General features: G+C 44.9%; 1 protein-coding gene across 3 annotated transcripts in view; it reads left to right on the top strand.

The window, feature by feature from the left end:
* The window catches only part of DIAPH3 (diaphanous related formin 3), a 2,278,729-nt gene that overhangs the window by 1,404,525 nt on the left and 851,932 nt on the right, over positions 1–22,272 (top strand). The gene's annotated exons all lie outside the window — the stretch shown is intronic.

The following is a 22,272-nucleotide window of genomic DNA, read 5'->3' as shown; positions in this document are numbered from 1 at the left end:
CAGGAAGTCCTTTCAAAACATTTTCCAACGCCCTCTGGAAAACCGAGGCTGCTGAGACTAACCCAAAGGCAATCTTACAAAACAATACGTGCCAAAAGGGGTAACAAATGCTGTCAAATCCTTTGACTCCTCATCTAATCTAATCTGGTGGTATGCAGATTTCAGATCTAAAGTACAAAAAACGCTTGCCCCTTTTAACAGCATTAACATATCAGCTATTTTTGGCAGAGGGTACCGATCCACCACTACATTTTTGTTTAGTTCCCTAAGGTCCACACAAAGCCGAAGAGACCCATCAGCCTTTTTTGCGGCTACAACTGGAGCGAACCATTGTGTTGCCTCAACTTCAATGATGCCATCCTTTTTAAAGCGTTCTAACTCTGTTTGCACTTGTTCCTGACTGCAACAGGGACATTTCGTACCTTACAACAGTCAGGTTTTGCATCATCTATCAAACAGATGTGATGAATGTAATTTTTTAAACACCCTAAAGTTTCACAAAACACTCTTGGAAATTTTTCTGTTAACATTTGTGTAAAGGTCTTGTTTGGATCGCTATCTACGACAGCAATAGACTTAGGGTTAAAATTCTCTTTCAGCAAAATGGGTGGTGAAGCATTCGGGTCTAGAATTACTCCAAGATCCCTCCGGTGAAACCAACTCAATATGGTGTCACCTTTCTGTGAAATATAAATTTTAGCATTGGTAAGTCTATTTTTATAATCGAGCAAACCCCAGAAATAACCAAAGAGTTTAATTGGTTCACTTCCATATGCGAAAGATCTAATTTCAGGTGAAAAAACCTTGGTTTTATCTTTAATTTCGTTTAGATAGAATTCTTTAGAAATTATGGTGATCTTTGCACCTGAATCAAAGAGGACATTTGTGCGATTCCCTTCCACCAGAATTTCATCTGTTGGACAATTCTTGCTTTCTCCATTATGAATAGCTTGTACTTGAATTTGACCACAATCTACTTCGTCACAAGAGTCATATGTGTCATTTACATCACAATATATTTCACTAACCTTCCCTTTGTAGTTTCTACCTTTACACACCACAGAAAAATGACCTTTTCTTTTACACTTACTGCAGGTGTCTTTCCAACCTGGACATTGTTTATCATTTGCTAAATGACCAACCTTTCCACAGCAGAAGCATTTAGTTTGAGATATTTTAAATCTACCATTACCCTCTGAAAGCATATCTTTCTTTTTAAGTTCCTTCCTTTTGTCCACTATTTTCCTTTGGGTTTTGTTTAACCAGTTGCACAGAACTTTTCTCTTTCTTTTCTGAATCTTTCTTAATGACTTCAACACATTTTATAGAATGTTCAATCCTTTTTGTAATAACAAGTACATCATGTAAACTTGGTTCATCCTTCTGCCACAGCTCTTCTCTTACTCGTTCAATGCTACATCCCAACATAAATTGGTCTCTAATTCTTTCATCTAGAGTAGATAACTTTCGAGAATGGTACTGACCTTCGGTAAATAATGCTTATCCAATTTAGCTATGCATATTTCAAATTCATTAAGGCTTCTATCTTCAAAGTCAGGGAGATGGTCAAAAACCTCCTGACCTTCTGATCCCGGGCAATGTAACAACAACACCGTCTTTAACACCGTCTTTCTCTCAGCACTTAATGAGGATCCACACACCCTGGCATACCTTTCAAAGACCTTGCACCATTTTTGCCATTTTATTGGTGGGTCTCCAGGTGATGACAAAAAGAACGGAGGTGCCGTTACATTTTGCATTTTGAATCTGTTTCTGTATCTAACTAGTACCTTTCCTTCCTTAAAAAATAAGGATAAAAGGGGGGACAAGCAAAGATAAACACAAAGTGTACCACAATGAGAAGAATACCAGTATTACAATTACATAATGGTTATAGAATTTTGTAAATAATTTAAAACGAAACTCTAAAGGAAATAGTCCTGTAGACGAAAATACAAGTTTAAATTTAACAAGTTTTCAATAATAAATCTGAAAATGTCAAAAATCTTGTTTATAATATTTCCTTTTCCAGATAGTTTTAAATGTAATATATATTTTTTTTAAATGTATAACTTTCTCTATAACAAGTGTGCGTGTCACTGGAGTGGTGTGCACGCAGATGTTTAATGTAAAAGCACACACAATTATCTGAAAAGTGTGCGTGTCACTGACGAGGTATGCTCCTTGTTATACACTGAAGTGAGCATGTCACTGAAGGTACTGACCAAATGTTTTGAATATTTTCAGAGTGTGCGTGTCACTAATGTGGCACGCAAGATGAAATTTAACAAGTAAGTGTGCGTATCACAGTGATGACACGCTACGCGTTTCAACAAAGGAATGTGTGCGTGTCACTGATGTTAAACGCAAAGTTGTTTCCTTCTTCCGGCAATCATGGTCTTGCGCATTGACGTGAACTACGCTCTGTGACGAATACGCAGGAAATGCAAGAGGTTGCTGGGTAACTCTTCACCTTGAGCCGCGAGCCACGCTCCGTGAAGAGGGAACAATGGCGAAGTGAAAGACTGGGTGTACGCTGCTCGGCAACACCTCCACGTGGGCGACTCCATTAAGGTAGGAGGCAACGATCCTTTGTTTTGAATGATGCGCTGCTCCCACGGGCCCAGAGGGTGTAAGAAGATACGCCTCAATATGCGTGCTTGTACAGATGGCGAACACAGTCTAAGCCTGCATGAGTCAAGCACCTCGCGCACACTTCAATATGCGTGCTTGTGCAGATGGCAAACACGGTCTACACCTGCATGAGTCAAGCACCCCGTGCACACTTCAAAAATTGAACTCAAGATGTGTTTGTCGAAGATTTCAAACGTAACGTTGCTGTTCCTACTTAATCAACCTCTACAACGCTCCTGAACAATAGGTTGAAACACGATGCAATATAAAATGTCGTACACAGCATCCAACGCAGAACAACACTGTGATCATAAGACAAACGCAATATCACCAGTTCCAGATGTCTCCACAGTTAACCTTCAAGCTGTTTTAAAAATAAAAAACACGCTTCATGTGAGCATCAAGTCGGTTGAGCTCCTTGCCAGTCAAAGTTATGCAGGCGGTATAGATAAGATAAAACAGTACCTAATTTTTGTAGATAGTAGAAACCACTTCCCTTAGTAATGTGCCATTGAAGTTGTGTTGAGATCCTTCTTAATCCTTCCTAGAAGAGTAGAGCCATCCTCTGTCGCCAAATGTAAGAATCCAGGAACGCAGGTTTGAGGTAAAGGTTACGTTTATTCTAGGTAAAGAATCCCATCCACAGATAGGCTGTTAAAATCAATCCATCGGGCTCTAACTGAACCTTCAGCAGCTTTGCATCATAACATTCTCTACCACCTGGCATTCTCTGCCACCTGGCAACAAGTGCAGAACCACAGGATGCCACACATTATAGCTTTAAAATATGCCTTATCCCCTCTGTGAGCAGCAACAAAGAAGTAAGATGGCTGCCACACAGGGAACTATAAAGTGACTAGAATGTTAAAGGATTCTTGTTCTAAGTTCTGTTTATTGTGCTGTTGCTGCTGTGAGTTTTCAATTAAAGAGGAATGCATGATATTGGCCTCCGTGCCCTGCCATAAAATTATATACAGTGTTTATGTAGTGATAGGTTTTGTGGGTAGTTCGCTTTCAAGTCTTATAACTGGTACTTTTTTGCCTCCTAAACCTTTCGTGCAATGAATTGATCTTTGGTTCAACCAGCTTGACAGTGGGCTCAACATTGTGAAGGATGCATTTAGCAACTATTTTTGTCGCTCACTTTCAGCTCGACAATGTGTGAGTAGGAGTACCAAGCCTCCCAATACGGTGGTGTTATCTTGGTTTAGAGAATGTTTAAGACAACTCTGTGTTTTTTACTGGGATATACCATTGCTCCTGAAATTTGGTATTCTGGTGACCGTTTGGTAGGTGGGCCTGAAGTTATGGGACTTATTTTAAATTGATCTTTAATGTATTTTGACCAAAAAGGTTCAGGCTCTGCTTACACCATTTGCCCAAGTCCTTGAGTTGTTTTAGGTTTATCAAATCATGTACAAGATCATCAAAAAAAGAAGAGGAAATCAACATTTAGTCCACTAGAAGCATTTAACAGCAAAATCATGTGCCATTTAGACCGGTATAGTGGTACAGCAGAGACCTGTGTTTAACTCCTATTGTTCAATTGTATCTGAGTTCCGCTGACAGGGTTTGGGGGACAAGGAGGTATCCATAGGCAATTACAGGTGTCGCCCAGCTCAAGAGGAAGTATTATGTTTTGGACTTGGTATGTCTATTAGATACTGGGTTTTCTCATCAGTTATGGGGTTCTCTGGACCGGATCAGGAATTTCCATTTCAAGACCGTCCATCAACAGCTCGCCATTGCAACATAATGACTACTAGTGTCCATTTCTGCCTGTGCAAATTTGCAAAGGTCATGTTTCCGCCTGTTATGATCTGTGGCATGTAAAGATTTCGAGCTCATTGCTTTTGCTGTCTTAGCCAAGTTTGGGGCTAAATGATTGAATTTACTATTGGATTTGTCCGCCTTCAGACAAGACAACACACCCATGAGACAAGCCCTAAGGCAATTAAGATTATGCCAGCTAGTCCAATCAGTTAACTGCCGAGTGATTCCTTCCCATCACTGCTTGATCGTTGTGCAGGAACATACCAAAGGATCCCTCCTCTCCTTACATCTGGGGCTGTAATGTCTGGAGTGTGCCAGAATTGTAGAACTAGCCGACACTTGTTATCAAGATTCTTGACAATGAAGCTTTGTCTGCCACTACAACAAATTCATGGAATCGGTGTAAGGTTCATGGAGGTAAGTTAGGGGTCATAAGATTTCTCCACTCTAATCCCAGCATACAGATTCCACTTATATGTTGCCACTTGTAAAATAATTGACTTAGATTTAGGACCAATCTTGGAGCTAAAAATGTACTTCTCGATATCTGTTGGGGCTATCTCAATATGCCCAAAGGCTACCTCTGAGGAGGCGACATAAAAACATGCACTGCATCGCTAGATGATCTACTCAAAGTCAAGAGCTCCCAGGCCCCTTACATCTAGGGGTAAATATAGGTTTGCCAGCTCCACACAACAAAGACCTGCTTTCCAAATCAGCTCCTGTTAATAGAGTAAACACTTCCTTGAAGAATGGTCTTGCAAATTTCAGAGGTTTAATCACAGAGAAATAAAGCATTCTCAGCAGCAACACCATTTTTGAAGAGCTATGCGCCCCATCACAGAGAGTGGAATTTTATTCCAGAAAACGACAGATACTCTAACAGTATCGCCCAAAACAAGTTTAATTAGATCACGTTGTCTGGGTTTAGGTGTACACTGACCCCCTAAGTATTTAAATCTGTGCCACTCCAACAGTAAGTCACAGGTGAAGTCTTTATCAAAGGCTTGAGCCCCTGTTTCAGTAAGTAGGAACAAGAACAATTAGTTTTGTTACACAAAAAGCTAGACACACTCCAAATCTAGCCAGTTGCTGCATCAGCATTACTATCCCAGCCCTGATGATGTTTATACACTGTAACACATTATCAGTATATAACGAAACAGTATGTCCACTACCAACAGACACGGAGGCAACATTGCAATTGTATACAAAGAATCAATCATCTGCACCATCACAGATGATGATACCACGCCAATCATGGAACATATGAACTTCTAGCTCTGCACCAATGGCAAAATCACCATCAAAGGCACCCTCACATACAGCCTTCCAGGACCACGAACCGGCCTCCGTGACGCCATAGCTGAATTAATCACCCCAATCGTTGCCAAATCCGAACACTATGTCTTCTTGGGAGACTTCAACTTCTACCTTGATGACTCCTGACACCAACTCAACCGACCTCCAGGAAAGATTGCACAGCATCGGTCTCAAGCAGGTGGTCACTGACTCCACACACAAAGCAGGACACACGCTGGACCCCATCTTCGCATCCAGCAACAGAATCAGATATAGCCACACCTCAGAACTCACCTGGTCGGACCATTCTATCGTACACTTCACCATCGCCTGACCTCTCCGCACCACCCCCAATCGCTACAGCGTCCCCTATGGCCACTGGTCCAAGGTCATTGAGCAACAATGGACCAACACCCTCAGCACCTCACAGCCCAATATTACCGCCAACCTGGACCAAACAGTAGAGAACTTGAACACGTGGATCATCTTTACTGCCAATCAAGTTGCTCCTACCAAACTAGCCAAAACGCACAGACCCACCATACGAGCCAGCTGGTTTACGCCAGAACTCAGCACAGTGAAGCTCAGGTGCAAACAACTGGAAAGAAGATAGTGCACCAGCAAGAACCACACCGACCGAGCCTCCTGCAAAACAGCCTTCAATGACTACCACCTCTAGCTCAAAGCGGTAACAAATGAGGTCCTGACCCACCGGATCGAGACCATCGCCAACCGAACAAAGGAACTCTTCACCATCATCAGAGTTCACCTGCCCGGCAGTGACAGAGAAGTCTGCGACACCCTCCCCGCCCAATTCCACTACAAGATAGCAACCAATTACAGAAACTTCGATCCCCAACCCTCCGACCTTTTTCAGCAACCCATCGACCACAACCACTGACAACCCGCTGACCGCATGAAAACAGCTCAGCATACCAAATGTTGACCATGACTACACACATATAGACACCTCCGGCCATTATAATCGGCGGTATCCCTATTCTGGTTTTAGTTGAGACGAGTGGGCTCGCAGAATAAAGTTCATTGTGGAGCATCACCTCGCCTTATTTTATTTCTCCTCACATCACCTCACATCTACACCAATAGGCCCCTCACACGCACCTCACCTATACGGCTTGGGAATAAGATTTCCGACAAAGAGCCCCTCATAGGGTGCTCGTCGGGCATTGCAGCGCCGGCCTGATGAGGAGCAAGCCCTATGATGAAGCATGACACCCAAATGGGGGTGTGAGGGTCCCACTTCCCAAATTGGGAGACTCACACACTCCACTGCTGAGTAAGGGTGTTGACCAACCTAGCCTCCTTCGCTTCCTTCCCTACCCTACAGGAACTGCAGACTCCTTCAGTGCTACAAGGTTTCAGAGCCAGCCACAGCACTGAGACAGCCCTGATCGCCGCAACAGACGACATCCACACCCTACTCGACAGAGGAGAATCAGCCACCCTGATCGTCCTGGTTCTCTCCGCAGCTTACGACTCCGTTTCCCACTAAATACTAATCAATCGACTATGTTGGATTGGAATCACAAACGATGCACTCATGCGGATGGTATCCTTTCTCACGGGATGCACCCCGAGAGTCCGCCTCCCTCCCTCCCTTCACTTTGCAACCCAAGCACACCATATGCAGCTTACCTTCAGTCCAACCCTCTTCAATATCTACATGACACCACGCTGAGACATCATCAAATCACACAACATCATCTTCTATGCCGACAATACACAGCTCGTCCTCTCGCTTTCAGCGGGCCCCACCTTGACAAAGACTACCTTCATTCCTGTATGAAGGACGTTTTAACATGGATGAAAGACAACTGCCTGAAGCTCAACACGGACAAAACTGAAGTTCTGATCTTAAGCAGACACACTGCCCTCTGGAATAACTCCTGGTGGCCGGTGGAGCTCAGGCCCACCCCCACACCGAAACACCACACCCGCAACCTTGGCATCATCCAGGTCAGCGAACTCTCCATGAAACGTCAGGTCAGCTTTGTTTTCTCAGCCTTCTTTCACACAATCTGCATGCTCCGCAAAGTCTTCAGGTGGTTCCCCATTAGCACCAGGAAAACAGTGACACAGGCCCTCCTCACCAGCCGACTAGACTACAGCAACACAGTCTATGCAGGCACCGCCACCGAACTCATCGAAAGACTCTAGATAATCCAGAACGCAACGGTCAGACTGATCCTCAACCTGCCCCAGAGGACAAACATCACCTAGCACCTGAAAGTCCTCCACTGGCTCCCTGTCCAGAACAAATGGTATTTCAAAATTCTGACCCACACCTACAAAGCACTCCAATCCAAGGACCAGCCTACATGAACCGCCGCCTGCATTTGCCCCGACCGATCGGAATCACCGCTCCACACATCTCGCCCTCGCACAGATGCCACGTATCCGCTGCTCTGGAGGACACTTCTACTCCTACCTCACCGCCAACGCCTGGAACACTCTTCCCCCCTTCACTTCCGCACTACACCATTGCTGACACACTTCAGGAAGGGACTCAAGACGTTGCTCTCCAACTGATATCTGCAGCATATTGCCTGGATATAGTCTGTTGGGTGATAAGCCCACCCTATAAAGTACTACTTGATTGATTTGTTAATTTATACCTGTACCTGTCTACTTGCCCTTCTGTCTAACATGGGCTCCATGGTCAGTGCAAAAAGGTAAGGTGAGATGGGGCAGTCCTTTCTTGTACCATGCTGGATTAACCTGGCTACTGACACTGCACATCCAGTCTTTATTTGAGCCACTGGACCTACATGCAAGAGCTTTATCCAATGCACTATATGTCTCCTGAAGCACATGCTCTATAGTACCTCTCTTAAGATGCCCCAATGAGGTGAATCCCAAGCCTTTGCCATATCGATAGAGGCAGCAGCAGCCTTCCCTGGTGAGGAGATGTACTACTGATAATATGAAACCGCCTCTGAATAATAGGAGTAGTGCTTCTGCCAAACCTACTTTAGTCCTGATGGACCAGATATGGCAACATTCTCCATATTCTGTTTGCAAGAACCTCCCCCACTCCCCTCCTTCACCCACCCTCCCTCCCCCTGCCCCCCCATTTATTTTCAGTCAAGGTTCAGTTAGGACAACAGCCGTTATGCCTTGACATCTAAGGAGTCACAGTCTGCTTTCATCAGCATCACTGTGGTGGCTTCCCTAGTTGTCGGAGGGAGTGTGTCCCTCTCAGATGGCACCATATACATGTGCACTAGGTGCTTATTAAGCTGTTCCTTGTAAGTCTTGGAGAGCTCCAAAGGAAGTCGATAATTACTTGCCGTTTTGCCAGGGGCCAACTGCGCTATCCCCGAGTCAGTCTCCTTGAGGGAAACTTGAGGCTCCAATTCTATTACCTATTTGGGTGACAACCAATACGTAGTAAATAGATTTATTGATGTTTAGCTGAGTATCTATTACTCAGCCTTCAATAGTCGTATATCATTGATATCTAAATGTGGAATAGTAGATCTGGCTATCTTAGCTAGCAAGGGGCCATTTTGTTGCGTACAGTTTCAGTGCAAAATAGTCTTTATAGTCGAATACGCCAGGTCTCTTGTACATGTCCATATGGGCCTGGAATTTGACAGAGAGGCTTAGATTATCAGTTGACTGAACTGAAGCTTTCTGTTCTAATAACCAAATTTCATTCTCAGTCCTACACAAATGATGGATTAATACGGTGTATAACCCTGTTGCATTCATACTACATATGCCTCTCATATATAATTTAAAATGTAACCAGAAAAACAACTTGTTAGCAACAGAGCCCCCATTCATATTCAAAACACATGCTATTTGCCTGCCAATGTGTGTCTAACAACTGCATCACCTAACATAGATGTCTGCCGAGGCAAAGTCAGGATCTTCGAGGATGTGTCCCCAGCAATTTGATGTAATCAGGTAGCATCTTTGCAAGATACTCTGCCCTGAGAGTCCTCCCACTTAGGAGCAGAATAACATATTTAATTTGGTGCGTTGTGTTTTGAGTAGTGAGAAGAACAAATAATCCATGCAAAATGTGTTAGTCACTCTTCAGACATCGGCAAGATTTGAGCCCTGCACCCACGCAGCTAGTTTTTCAGCTAATATCTGCCCAGGAACACCCAGAAGTGGTTACTGGGTCCTGTCTCCTTTGACATTTAGAACTCAATTAAAGTCGCCCTCATTATATATGGTTCTTGTGGATAGCGTGCTAGGTGTGCCAGTAGATGTCTAGGTTAATTGTTTTCCCCTTGTTTGAAGATTACATTTGTTGCAAGGTAGAATCCTTCTAGCATGGTTACCCCCACTTTTTGCCTGGTGCCAATGTGTTTTTGACTAGTCTGACTAGGATCCTGCTATTCAGGAGCCCAGGCACTGTGCTTTCTTCCTAAGTTTGAGATGGTAAGTACTTCTGTACCTCCTCAATTGGCTACTGGTGTACCCCTATAAGTCCCTTGTATATGGTACTGAGGTACCCAGGGCATAGGTATACCAGGGATCTCCCATTTTCTGCAGCATATATTGTGCCACCCATGAAAGACAACTCAAACTGTGACTACAGGCCTGCCATTGCAGCTTGTGTAAGTTGGTGCTAGCACCACGTACGACAGATGTAAGTTTCCTGATATCTGAGGTCACTACACTTAAAACCTATTAGTCACCCCCAAGGCAGGCTTTTCAATCCTAAAGGCAGGGTTCTAGGTTAGAAGTGTGAGGGTGTCCCTGCATGAGCAGGACACCCCTACAAACCCCGGAGTCGATCCTCCAGGCATTGTAAGTGCGGTCAGCCATTTTAACACACATAATGGCCATCCGTTACTATGAAATTACTAACTATGTAGTGGCTGTGCCGAAACTGTGCATGTTTGGTATCAAACATGTTGGAATCATACCTTAAACCTTTACTGTTGTTGGAGATATCATTTGATGCACTGGGGGGCTCCTCCGGTAAGCCCCCAGTACTCGCGGTTACAGCCTTTCAGGGTTTGCCAGCAAGCTATTGCTGCTGACCACACACACGGTTCTGCCCTCCTGCTGCTTAGCTGAGCTCGAGTAGGGAAAGATAGAACAATAGGTTTCCTGTCACAGCGAGGTGTGACCACCTCCCAGACAGGACTTCGTGTATTGGGCTGGGGTGGGGGTGCTTGCCAGCACCTCCAGACTACTTTGAAGGGCACATTTGGTGCCCTCTTAGCATACTCAGGTTTGAGCCGGTTCAAGTAGCCCTTGGCTCCCACTCTGGTGTGAAACTGGATGAAGGACATGAAAGTATCCTTCCCTCTGCCCACGCCCTCCTCTGAGAAGGACCCCTGAGTCGTCCTAACCCCCTTCCTAGGGTATTTAAGGGCTTACCTGTGAGTGGGTCCTCGGAATTGTTGTGGGCTAAGACTCAAGCTTGATACCACGTCACCCTTTGACCATCTGGACACTTGGACTTCGATTGGAACTGAGGCTGCATCAAGGAGGACTCCTGCTGTTTCTGGTCTCACTATTCTGCAAGTTATCTTCGTTGTCTGTGTCTGTGCTTCTTCCAGAATCTTCAACAGCCCTGTGGGCATCAAGGACACCCAAAGCAATCTCCACTGGCATGAAGGAGTCACTTCCCTGCATCTGTAGGCACCGCAACAAAGATGACCAGTCTGCTGTTCCTGAAGTCCCATGGACTTCGAAAGTCTCAGCAACACAGGTGGTGGTCCTGCAACTCCCTCGATGCCTGACCTGTCCTTCCTGCAGTATCCCTCAACGGAACCGCTGCGACCAAACCCCTATGCACCACGCCGACTTTTTGGTTCTGCACTCCAGAGATCTTTGGGCTACAAGAAGCTTCAGCCTCCAGCTTCGCTTTGTGCCAAGTACAATGTCCTCTCCGCATCCTCTGTATCGTAGAACTTTCTTCTTGGTGAGCTGCTCGAGGTCCTCTTGCAAGTCTTGTGTTCAGCCTGTGGGTCCTCTTGAGGGTGATCTACTGCTCCAGTGGACTCCCCTGCTTGCTTGGGGCCTGCTCAGACTTCCCTGCTTGTGGTGAGTCCCTTGGACCTTGCTGGTCCCAACGTTGTGCTTCTTCACTTTTCATGCCTGTTGCAGCTGCCAAGGCTTGTTTGTGCTCCCCCTGGACCCCTACCCCCTGGTTCTCGACTTCCAACGCAGGACAGCTCGTGCATGGCTCCTGTTCTTCCTCAGCATCGCCTGGTCCTCACAGCTCCTGCGCCAAGGCCATCGTCAACACTTCTGAACCATCCGACATCGGTTGGTCTTGCTCTTTCCTTGTAACCTCCGAGTGGAATAGATAATCTCCCCTCTGCTTACAGGTTCTTCACTTAAAGAATCCATCCTTAGATTCCACCGGACTTTTGCACAGTCTTCTCCACTTGCATCTTCCTTGAAGTCCTACATTGTGGTCTACAGTGATGTCACTTCGCACCTATGCACCCGTCTTCCCAGGGAAGGTATCTTGGTTCCTGGGGTATCCACGGGTGTGTGACTCTCCAACCTTCTGTCTTCCATGGAGTTTCTTTAGGGTCCACTGGGAAGAGTCCTCCTTCTCCAAAACAGAAACCACTACTTTCCTGTTGACTTCTATTGGACACGCAACTGCGTTTCCACCCTTCACACACCCTCCCTGGGTTTCCTGGGTACTTACCTTGGGTGGTTCCTCGTGTCCCCAGCTCCTCTGAGTTTCCTGGTCCAAGTCCCGACTTCCGTCGCAGTTCACATTCCACTTTCTTATTATATGGTTTGGTATCCCACTGGAGACCACTGTATTTTGTGCTACTTACCTTATTGCAATTGCCTGGATTAGTGTTAGGTGCTTCATTTAAATAAGTGTGCACCATATCCTAAGCCAGAATCCTACAGTGTTCCCTCTGTATAGCTGTAGGGTGTATATACAATGTGTATCTCGTTTTGATTTCTGTGTGTGTGTGTGTAATACAAAGATGAGTGTTTTATACATACAGTGCGGAGTCCTTTTGTGGCGTAGGCAGTGTGTTGCGAGGGTAATGTTGTGCCAATACATTAAAACTCGAGCCCTGAGTAGAAGCATGACTGCTCTGTGCCAAGCTACCAGAGGGTGAGCACGTTATCGGACCTGTGTATCGTACTGATCCTGTTTGGAACTGTGGATTCTGACTGGTTTCGATGTGTCCTAGCCAACCTTGAAACCGCTGGGTCCAACAGTATTCACCTCTGGTATACAATAAATGTGAAGTCTTACAAATCTGTTTGCTAATAATCTCCAAAATTTAATTTTCCCCTCTCAGTTGGAAGTTTGACCTTCTAGATTCACAAAAGGTGATATTCCTGCGATAAGTCAAAAACCAAACACAAAATAGTCTGACATTTCAGACCATTATGTTTTTTTCACTACCCTGTGCACTATACCAATATGTGCTTGCCATCCTAGAGGTGCACTCCTCTACTGTTAAATCATAATTCATAAAACATAATATTGAAAGCGCTGATAGCCTGTGATTAACAGGACGCCCTCCCGTTGTGGCCTGATTTCCGCGGGGGAGCCCGCCCCCGCTTCTAGTCTCCAGCGAGAGTGGTGAACGGGTCGCGGGTTCCCGCAGAAGAGAGCCCCCTCAACGCAGGAGGACATTGCCTGGTCAGCTTGTGAGGCAAGATAACATGCATGACGACCAACAGTACAGGGGAGCGGCGGGAGGCATCTGGCCACGGACTACCGGGGTGCAAACAGGGTTTGGCAGCGCTCTGGGGATTTGCCCGATGTGCCTGACCCTGTCATGGCGGCCGGCACGGTGCCGATCCTGAGAGCTCACGAGGGGGTCTTCGAGGCACTGCACCCCGGCGGATCGATCTGCCTCGATGCAATAGAGATGTGCCCAAGTGTCCCAGCAACCATCTGAAGAGGCACAGACTGTGTTGTGCAACTTGGGGCTAGCTGTGGGGATCTTTGGTGTGATCGTGGCCTCCATCCTGATCATCAAGGGGATGAGGAATGCTTTCTGATGCCGCTGACCAACGTTTCTGTCCTTCTGAGAAGGCCCCTACCCTCAGCCCACATCCCTATTTACCGGCTAACCACTCTGGGATGCATGCTGCGCATTATTCAACTCACTTGCCCTCACTACTTCTGTGTTACGGTTGCGGCTGGAGGGGGAGTGACACTCTCGCCCCCTTTTAAAACACGCGAACACGGGCCCTGTCCTCTTGCCGCACCACTGCATAGCTCACACCCCTTTTTGCATTTCGAGTTTTTGAGATTATGGGGGACCGACTGATTTATTTCATACATCAAGGACACAACCCCCGTGCCTGACCTCAAGATGGCCGCCTCAGTGGGGCGCTCCATAATGCTCTACTACTACTGGACATAAAAACTGGCCTACATCCTTGATCTCGATCACAGCCCTCTCCTGACCTTGTTCCTGCTCACCCTTTTGGACTTTTACTTTGGGATCTTTCCTGTGACCGTTAAGACTTAGCTATTTGACCAATGCCCGGTGGAGCTACCTGATAGCTAAAGAGGAGATGGGCTTCGGACTCCCCCTCGGCCGTCACCTACCCAGCCGAACTTTGGGCAGACTTTCCTTAGTCTCCCCGTCGTACCCCTCCCACCCCTACACCCCTCCCCCTTCTCCCTCTATGCTCCTTTCTTTTCGTCTTCTTCAATGTTTTTCTGTGGAGACCTAGCTATTTGGCTGATGCCCGGTGGAGCTACCTGATAGCTATTGAGGAGATGGGATATGGACTTCCCACTCGGCCCTCACCTACCCAGCCGGTCTTTGGACAGACGTTCCCTTCTTCTCTCTGACGTATCTCCCCCTACTCCTTTTCCCTACCCCCTTACCTTTATTCACTCCATGAACCTCGTCCTCTATGCTACTTAATTGATTTCATTGGTATATTATGTAATTTGTAACAAATGTAATTTTTGCAACTTTGTGGAACCTTATGTAAAGCGCTCTGATACCTTCGGGTCTAGCCAGCGCTATATAAAACTCTTTTAATACATTGAAAACAGAATACATACACATTGATTGTCCTTTTGTGGGAACTGCTGGCATGTAAAACTGTTGGCTGTGTGCTAGGCTCAGCACTGGGGGTCAGTTTTCAGGCCATTAGTCAATATGCAGTGCTGTGTAATAAAAAGCCAGCAGTTTGGTTTATCACAATCATTTCAAGTGCGGAGCATAACTATTAGTGTCACAAGGGAAACATGGCGTCCGCTTGCTGAGCGGTAGCGCACGTCTCTGCTTTGCGTTCCTCCCTAACCTACTCAGCGAGAATACACATCCTGCCATTGTCGGGGTGAATGAAGATTTTTGAGGAATAGAGGCCTTTTACTTACGCCGAGAGGCTTTCTGGATGAATCCCGGTCTCCCCTGCCCTCTGTTTTTGCCGCGCTGGGACAGAGCCGCCCTGGAGCTGCGACGCGGTCGCAGAGCGGCGGCTCGCGGTCTCCTCCGGGAGAACTCAGGCAGCGTCAGCACAAGGGGGATTGGGGCTTACCTCCTGCAGAGTGACGCCAAGGAATCTAAGGACGGTAAGGTTGCTGTCTCTGTTACATCGAAAGTGGACAATAGCGAAGACAATAACGAAGACCAGGGGCGTGATTCTGTGGCCAGTAAGAAACTTCTTAATCCCTCATTAGAGAGATCTAGTCTGTCTTTTTCTACTCGGGCGAAGAAAGCCGGTCAGGCCGAAATTACCCTGAAAAAGACACAGCAAAGTTTATGCAGTGCAGGGGGCAAAAGGAAGGAAAAGAGTAAGGTGAAAACCCAGGAGAAGTCGCTGGATTGGGTTTACGGGGACTTGGAAGAGGAGGTAGGGGGTCAGAAGATCTCCCTCGCTATACCAGATCCGGGCAAGAAAAAGGGGGAGCAAACTGCTTTGTCTCAGGTGGAGCAGATATCTCGGAATCCTCACAACACTTCAGCGAAAGGGAGGAGAGCAAAAGAGTCAAGTAAGAAGAGCTCTGCTAAGGCCCCTTCTAAATCCACTACTGTTAAAGTTACCCCTTCTCTCCGCTCCTTTTTCAGGGTTCAGCCCCAGATATTAAATATTACAAGCCAAGAGGCTCCTCTCGAGCTGTGCTGTACTTCCACCTTGGGGGGGGGAGCTAAGAGCTCTGCCCTTTTTACCATCCAGGACGGAGAATTCCGATACCCCTGCTAACTCTAATAGGGGGGAATCCAGTACATCTGATACCTCCATTCTACCTACCATGTCTACCCCTGTTTCTTCTGCCACTTTCAATGCCTTAGAAGCCAACAATATTATAGACTCTACAATGACTCAGGCTATATCCCCTATGATAGCACCGGCAGCTCCAAATAATATGATTTCTACCCCGGTTGATATTGCACCCACTTTTGTTTCTTTGGAAGCAGCACACGACCAGGATGTAACTCTGACCGACTCTGAGAAGGGAGGAGCAGCAGGAGTGGGGGTTCAATCAATAGAGGCCCTCTTTATCTCATTGAAAAACGACATTAAGCAAGGGTTTGCGGTCTCCTCAGAGAACCAGGCTGAGATAAGAGCTGCATGTGATGCCCAAGAAAAGAAAGTGGATTTTTTGAATGCGAGGACTGATAATCTGGAGTGCTCTGTTGAGCTTCTTAAGGCTAATCTAGGGGTTGCCGAGAATAAAATTCAGGCTTTACGTAGAGACGGAGAGGCCCTGAGGGAGAGAGTGGAGTCACTCGAAAATAATTCACGACGGAATAACTTACGCCTCTTAAAGATTCCGGAGGGGAAGGAGGGGAGTGACCTAAAGGCGTATATCGTGGCTATGCTTAAAGACTCTCTCAATCTCGAAGAGTCACTGGAGTTCCTTGGAAACGATATCCAGAGGATCCATAGGGATCCATTTCGATTGAATCCCGGGAGAATGAAACCAAGGAAAATCCTCATAAACTTCCTCACATATTCACTGAAGGAGAAGATCCTGAACCTGGCTCTTAAGGCGAAGTCATTAAAGGGTGCGGATTTCTCGTATGAGGTGCGTTCAGATCTATCCAAAGCAACTTTGGAGCGTCAGTGGGAACTGGGTCAGAGGATGTACAAGTTTAGGGCACTGGGTGCCACAGTCCAGATGAGAATTCCCGCCTTCCTCAAGATTATGTATAACAACAAAATGTTTAATATTAGATCTCCTTGTGAGGCTGATGAGCTATTAGAGTCTTTAAGCAGCAGCGAGAAAGTCTGAACGGATTCATTTTAGGAAGTTCAAATCCCCCCACTCACTGCTAGGAAGGCGAAAGTTAGAAGGGAAAAGAAAGAAAGATGAGAAAGGGGAGGAGAAGTAAAATAAAAGAGAAGGGGTAGGTGGATAAAGAAAGGAAGGGAAAAAAATATATATAGTAAAAAAATAATAATAATGGGCAGAGGGGGGAAGAAGGGAAGAAAAGGAAAAGAAAAAAAAAGGAAGAAAGAGAAAGAGAGGGGGAAAGAAAGGGGGAAAAAAGGGAGGAGAGCGAGAACAGGATAGAAAAAAAGTGAGAGGGAAAGAAAAAAAAATGAAATAAAAACATTCAGTTAATTTTGGTAATTTCTAATTGGGGCTCTTAGTCAACTCTCTCAATTCTCTCAACTCTGAACTCTCTCAACTGTTGGTTGGACATCACTTGTGTCTTTTTTTCTTGTGCTATCGGCCACTTTTTATTTATTTATTTTTTTACGTCTCCTCTGTCTTGCAGATCTTAATCCTTTAGCAGTAGGTTTGGGGGGGATCAGCAGAAGCAATGTGACGTAAAGATGGCCTTACATCAGGCCATAGCAACAAGGTGGGGGTTTCCCATGGGAGGGGGGAGAGGGTTTGGGAAGGGTAATAGCAATAAAAGTCCTCATTTTTTGTTGCCCCAGTATTATTTTCTTGGGTTTAATTCTCTTTTACAGTTTACGCAGAATTTATTCGCTGTCTTTGTAAGCTCATTGTGCTGTCGGGCCGATGGAATGGCATCAAAGGTTGTAATAAGAATCTTAGTATGGCATTAATCCACTTTCTGTCCTGGAATGTGAATGGCTTGCGTATAAGGAATAGAAGGGCTAGAATTCTACAATATTTAAAGGATTCACCTGCGCAGGTCATTGCAATCCAGGAATCACATTTGCTGAAAGCAGAGTCATCTGAAATTTTAACTAAACAGAGATGGGTTGATGTCTTTGCCTGTACTGATCAGACGGCCAATATTAGAGGGGTGATGGTTCTCTTTAAAAAACAAGCAAAGGCTCCGGTACTAGAATGTAGGGAGGATTTCAGTGGAAGATGGCTTATATTAAAAACATTACTGTCCGATTCAGTTTTCACTTTGGTAGTCTATTATGGACCTAATCAAGATGATCCTTCCTTTTTAGATATAGTTAGTACTCATTTGCTCGATTTTCCTGATCCCATTATTTGGATGGGAGATTTTAATATTGTGTTACATCCTGGATTAGATAAATCGCTTCAGTCACGAGCTGGGGTTCCCTCTAAATCGCGCTTTACACTTTTAAGTATTATGAGACAGATCGGCCTCTCGGATGTCTGGAGAGAACGTGCAGGGGACCAACCTGGGGTGTCGTTTATTAATTTGAAATATCACCATAAATCTAGGATTGATTATGCCCTCTTCAGCTATGTGTTTAAGGGATTGGATTAAATCTATTGAATATCTTCCATCCCATCTGTCAGATCATTCTGCATTAGCTTTCTCCATAACACTTCCGCAGCAGCAACAACCTAGATCGTGGTCTTTTGACCGCACTTTATTACTAGTGGAGGACGAGATAACATTTCTTAATTTTGAGACTATTCAGTTTCTCAACCTAAATTTGAACTCAGCAAAAATATCGACGATGTGGGATACTTTGAAAGCCTATTGGAGAGGCTGCATCACTAATCGTGCCTCTTTTAGGAAGAAGAATTTCATTAATGTTGTTAAGGGGTTAGAAGAGGACATCGCTAGAGTCCAATCAAATTTAAATATTATACCAGGAAGTAACTCTAAGGTGGATCTGGTAGAATTAGACTCCCTAAAAAAACAATTGGAGAGTATTCTCCAAGATAGAATCTCCCGCAAATGGGAAGCAAGCAAAATCTCCCATTTTGAATTTGGGGAAAGTGCTGGTAAATTGCTTGCGTGGAAAATAAGATCTGATCAGGTCCGGAACCATATTAAGCAGATAGTGGTGGATGGAGAAAGTCTACCTCGTTCGTCTAATCTAGACATCGGGGCGGCTTTTCGAGAATTTTTTCAGAAGATATACACCAACGACACCATTGAGGACCCTGGGAGAAGACGTAATTGGTTGGATAAGATTAAACTACCAAGTCTCTCGAGGGAACAGCATGATCTTTTGGATAGTGAAATTACTGAAGACGAAATCAGACTGGCAATTAATAACTCCAAAAAAGGCAAGGCGACAGGGCCTGACGGCCTTCCAGCTGAGTTATATCGCCTTCTTAAAGAACCTATAATTCCTGTGCTATCTCGACTGTTTAACAGCATATTGGTCGATGGAGATGACCCTCCGGGGTCTTGGAGTGAAGCGACAGTCGTTCTAATATTAAAACCAGGAAAATCTTCTTCTGACTGCGGTTCTTATCGCCCCATATCACTCCTCAATTTTGATGATAAAATCTTTACCGCCATCCTCTCAAAAAGGTTAGGGGGGGTAGTAGACAAGATTATCCATCAAGATCAGAAGGGCTTTATTCAAGGGAGACAATTAACAGATCTTACTTACGATCTAATAGGTGCTATCGACATCACATCTTCTTTTTCGCTTCCCTTGGCAGTTTTAACATTAGACGCAACAAAGGCCTTTGATCGGGTCTATTGGCCATACCTCTTGGAAGTAATGAGAAAGTTTAACTTGGGAGCCGGCTTCTGCCGGGCAATCGAACTATTGTATAAAGCTCCGAGTGCTAGATTACTTGTTAATGGGGCTCTGACAGATCCTTTTACCATCACCAGAGGAATGCGACAGGGCTGCCCCATTTCCCCTCTCCTGTTTAATTTATATATTGAACCCTTTGCACAGGTCTTAAGAGAAGATCATAATATCATCCCTTTTAAACTAGGAGAGTGGGAAAGGAGAGTGGCACTGTATGCAGATGATATATTCATTTTTACAGCAGATCTTGACAGTGCCTTTAACTCCATCACACGTGCAGCAGAGTTTGGCTTGATCTCGGGTTACGAGATTAACCCAAGTAAAACTGAGATCATGGCTTGGAACATGGAAACTACGTACCATCATATCGTCCCTAACATGAGATACCTAGGAATTAGAATAACTCAGGAAGTGGAAAAGATCCCAGAATACAACCTTAAATTTTTTTTTAGAGAATGTCAAATTCAGTTGAACTCAAGGGTGCATCTTCCTTTATCAATTTTGGGTAGGATTAACCTGGTCAAAATGTCTATTCTCCCTAGGATTTTGTTTCTCTTCGGTGCTATCCCACTGGCCTTTGATATGAAACAACTGGCAAAATGTCAAGGAGAATTAAATTCATTCATCTGGAAGCATAAGGTTACAAGGATAGCATGGAAGAAGCTCAGGCGGAAAAGGGAGAAGGGGGGCCTGGCTATGCCCGACCTCCAATATTGCACATGGGCATTTCAGTTGTCTCATTCTCGTATGCTGTTGAAGACACCCACTAGCACTACAGAGGGACACCTGTTCCGGGCCATGCTGAGGGGCTCAGATTTGTCAGAAGATGGCTTTTTGTTTAAATTCGGAGACCATAAATTCTTCAAAAAAGTTAAATTAAAAATCCTCCGGTCATTAGCTAGTAGCTGGATAGCAATAAGAAGGAGAATAGGGCTGGGCTACTTTTCAAGAAAGGCCCCAATATGGGATTCCCCCAGCACTCCTGCATGCCTCCGTGATAGCTTGAGTATGCCTTTAAGAGATGCAGGGTTCCTGACGTGGGGAGACCTACTGGACGGTGCTGCCCTCCCTCCTTGGGATGTGCTCTATGAGATGGTTGGGCCCGGACTCTCAAAATTTAAGTATATCCAACTGAGTAGCTGGGCACAATCACAGGCTAAGAGCACCAGGCCTTTAGGAAGGGAGAGTAATCTAGAGGAGCAACTGGTCTCAAAGCCTAGAGTAAGAAGGGAGGTCTCTTTCTGGTATTGGGCAATAGTAGAGGAAGTAGATGGCGAGTTTAAACTAGCAGATGATCTATGGGGGCAGCAGATGAGCATGCAATGTGACCCGATTTGGAGGGATTCATTTAATATACTCTTCAGAATTGTTAAACCTGCTTGGCTTAGACGTAATCACATTTTTACAGCCCATAGAGCTTACCTTTCTCCTCTCAGGCTATCAAAATTCCAGCCCGATAAAGCATGCAATAAATGTGGCCTCCTCGCGGCATCGGACATACATATGTTTAAAGACTGCCCTCTGTTACAGAAATTCTGGGGTGAAGTTTTTTCATCAATGGAATCCATTCTTAGGGTTCCTCTGACCATCAGTTTACCCCTAATTATTTTTGGCTTGGTCAACACTATTAGGGGGCCTGCAAGATCTTTACTTTTCTATGCGATTCTTATCGCTAGAAGACAAATATGCAAATACTGGGTTGAGGCCTCACCACCGACTCACTCAGAATGGTTGACATCGTTGTATGAAGTGTCCAAAGTGGATATGGCTAGATCCTGTAACAAGAAAAATTTGGCTTTTTGGGATTTACTGAGGTCATGGAGATAGGAGTCCGGGGTGTTTTTTTGTTTTGTTTTTTTTTTCCCCCTCGGGTCCTATGATTATGCCTGTATTTCACCTCGGACTAATAACAAAAGGGCCTCTCAGAACTATGGTCCGGCGGGATACGAAATATCCTTGATGGAGCAAAAATCTTGTACCCACGATCCTCCCTCGGGTAATCGGAATGTCTTCGGCTGAGGTGCTGCAAACAAAACAGCTGGTTCAACGGGACATCCTATGTGGGGTAAGGCAAATGAGGACCAAAAAAAAAAAAAAAAAATCATTTCAAGTGCGGATGATTAATGTCAGTGTAGTTTCTCTTTGAATCAGTTGGGGGTTTGTATAGTGGATCATTATTTACCACACTGCTTTTTTGCACTACATAGATCTAAATAGAACATTAACATTCAGAGGTATTGTAAATACTTAAATAGTGGGCAATTATTATGTGTATTAATTACACATATCAAACGTTTAATTTATTTTAGCCTGATGTTACCAAAATTAAAAAAAAAACACAATATAAATTTGAATATAAACATGAAAGAGCTGTACAAACATTAAAATATTTAGGCTGGTTAGAAGGGATTGACATTTTCATATCCTCATTTGCGTCTTATTGCTTTACAGGAAATGCGAGGTACGATATATATCGCGTATGATCCATGCACTTATATTTAATTTGCAACTTTACCAATTATAGTGTAGTACATTAAAATAAGTTACAAAGTGAGCTTCAACCGCCATGCTGTAAACACCACTTCCCACCATAAGATAATTAGGCTGTAAAGCCAAACTAGAGAAATAAGAGTAGAACATGTATTTTGCCCCAAATAAAAAAAGATCCATACACCTGTAAAAGAGGATTTTGAATATAGATTT

Source organism: Triturus cristatus, chromosome 8 (assembly GCF_964204655.1).
Source record: "Triturus cristatus chromosome 8, aTriCri1.1, whole genome shotgun sequence".
In the NCBI taxonomy this organism is placed as follows: domain Eukaryota; kingdom Metazoa; phylum Chordata; class Amphibia; order Caudata; family Salamandridae; genus Triturus; species Triturus cristatus.
Note: the sequence above shows the minus strand (reverse complement) of the source record. Positions and strands in the feature narration are given on the sequence as shown.